Source organism: Vigna umbellata, chromosome 1 (genome assembly GCF_029865625.1).
Source record: "Vigna umbellata cultivar VRB3 chromosome 1, Vumbellata_1.0, whole genome shotgun sequence".
Classification (NCBI taxonomy): Eukaryota; Viridiplantae; Streptophyta; class Magnoliopsida; order Fabales; family Fabaceae; genus Vigna; species Vigna umbellata.
In genome coordinates this window covers 25982527-25984989 of record NC_142165.1, presented here as the reverse complement: position 1 = coordinate 25984989, position 2463 = coordinate 25982527, and the positions used below count along the sequence as shown (strand labels likewise).

Genomic DNA, 2463 nt, shown 5'->3' with positions numbered 1-2463 from the left:
ATTTGAAGGCTAAAAGAATGAGGGATAACAAAAGATGGCCTTGATCATATGGAACCTGCAAGCAAGTAGTTCAATCACAGAAAATTCAGAAAAATCATTCATGTTTCCAAAGCAATAACAATTATTCCCAAAAACTCTGAAGCCCAAAAACTCACACAGGTAAACTCTCAAGTCCCAAAATTCAGAAAAACACCATGCTCAGTATCTCAGTCAAGTTTTACCTCAAGCACCTGTTTCATACACTATGAGCCATCACCTGTATATCAGCATATCATACATCATCTCAACATCAATCAACACACTAAAGCATCACAAAACAGTACTTATCACAAAACACAGCATAGTTGAACCAAAGCAATGTAGTTCATTCAAGCAAAGTACAATCAACAAAACAAATAATTAAAAAGAGAACAACAGAAACAAAATAAAGTCTAACAATTAAAGCAATAAAAACATAAAAATAACAAGACTCTTGTCTAGAACAAAAGTGGCATCCATTAGTAGATGCCCTAGTACACTCATCACTCATCATCAGAGTCCTCCTCCTCAGCCTCAGCATCATCATCCTCATCCTCAGCATCATCATCCATTGTTGAAGCTTCAACTGCTTCAGCTCTACCACCCTCATATGTTGGGTCAGCGGGTCATGCCACTCGGGCTGCAAAGTTATCCTGAGATATGAACTGTCTCTCATGGAAGGCGGACGTCAGTGTCCTAAGCAGCTCCTGCTCACCCCTATATAAGGCAACTAGTCTGGATTCAAGGAAAGAATAGTACATGTCCCGCATCTGAAAAGGAGCGGCATCATGAACTGGCTCCTAGGCCGGTGATGGTGCTCTCCTGTGTACCCTGGGCTGTTGTGGTGGTGATGCTGGGTGGTCTGGCTCATTCATTGCAAGTAAGTTGCGTCCAACTCCTTTCTTGGACGCTCTAGTGGTGGCCTAGACATCAATACCTACAGCCTCACAAAGATGGGTGATCAAGGATAGGTGTCCAAGGGGTGCCTTGCTGGTTGCACCACGGGCACAGCTCTGGATCTCATCAGCTATAACATGCCCAATATTAATGTTTAGGCCCCTGAGAACACAGTAGAGGAAGATGGACCTCTGGACAGTAATGTCCGAAACATGGGAGCATGACTGAATGTTGGCATGAGAAAATGCCATCCAATATTTTGCCAAAGGCATCAGATAGGGTCTAGTGATGTGAATGGGTGCCCTAGATCTGTTCCTCTGAAAGTGCCCTCCAGGAACACATAAAGTCCGCTCCACGTCCTCATAGTCAACTCCTTCCAGCATGGACGTGGCAAACTGGCACTGCACTCCCTCCCAGTCTACACCAAGAAAAGTGTCAATGGTGTTAGCATCAAAGGCAACCCTCTTACCCCTTACGTAGCTAAAGTACGTCTCATCCTCCCCCCAATGCTTTTGCGTTTGTGTAGAATTCTTTGACGATGTCTACATTGGCGGGAGAGGGGTAGGTTGTCAGGTGGCCCCAGTCTCTATTGTTCAGCTCCCTTTCAAATTGAGGAGCCAAAGAAGGTATGTTAGCCACCTTCCTTTCCATCAGCAATCTCCTTCCTTCCACAGCTGGGAAATATCTCTCATGAGCAGGAGTTCTGAACTTGTTTGAGTAGAATTGCTCCTTCTTCTTTCTATTAGTTCCCTTGTCTTTGGTACCAAGGGTTTTAATCCTTTTGCTTGAAAAGGAGGTCATTCCTACACCATACAGATTCACAAAACAAACACAGAAATCATCACGCATTAGTCAGAAAAAATCAATAACTCTTCTTATTCAGGTTGAGGGCCAAACAGAGATCCCTCAGCACTACCTGCACAGAACCAAACAGCCAGAATAGAATAGACCAGGAAAAACAGCCGCTGCCGCTCACCGCTCAGGCACCCCTCTGGGGGCGCGTGAGCGGTGCGGTGCAGCCAAGCGTGTTCTTGCTATATTTTTCACTTCCCAAATCAGTTTCAACTCAGTCCAAACTACAATTAGCACAATTTAATCTGTCCAAACAGTGGTAAATCATGCATAGACAGTACCAATCATCAAAAATCAAACTTTTCCATTAACCTCCTTCAAAAATAAAACTTTTAAAAGCTTAAAATAATAGAAAGCATGACTTACTTGGTTGGAGACAGAAAAATTGGTGGACAAAGCTCAAACAAACGGTAGAAATCTACACTTCAAACAACCACACACACCAAAACCCCAAACTTGAATTATTGAGTTGTGCAAAAATGGTGAGAAATAAGGTTTTTGGTGGAGGTATGAGGGGGAAAGTGATTAGAGTACTTAGGTGAAGTGTTAAGGGAGGCTAGAGTGGAGGAAATCTGAGAGAGAAGGCTTGGGCGAAACCCTAGGGTGTGAAAAGAAGAAGTGGGTTGAAATCCCGCTTGAGCCCCAAACTTAAAACCCATTCTGTAGTCGCGCTGCCCGGGCGGCCCTCAGGGGGCG

At 44.1% G+C, this 2463-nt stretch overlaps 1 pseudogene; it reads right to left on the bottom strand.

Moving 5' to 3' along the window:
* Positions 1-941: 941 nt before the first annotated feature.
* LOC148205014 (uncharacterized) lies at positions 942-1716 on the bottom strand (annotated as a pseudogene).
* Between the last annotated feature and the right edge of the window lie 747 nt (positions 1717-2463).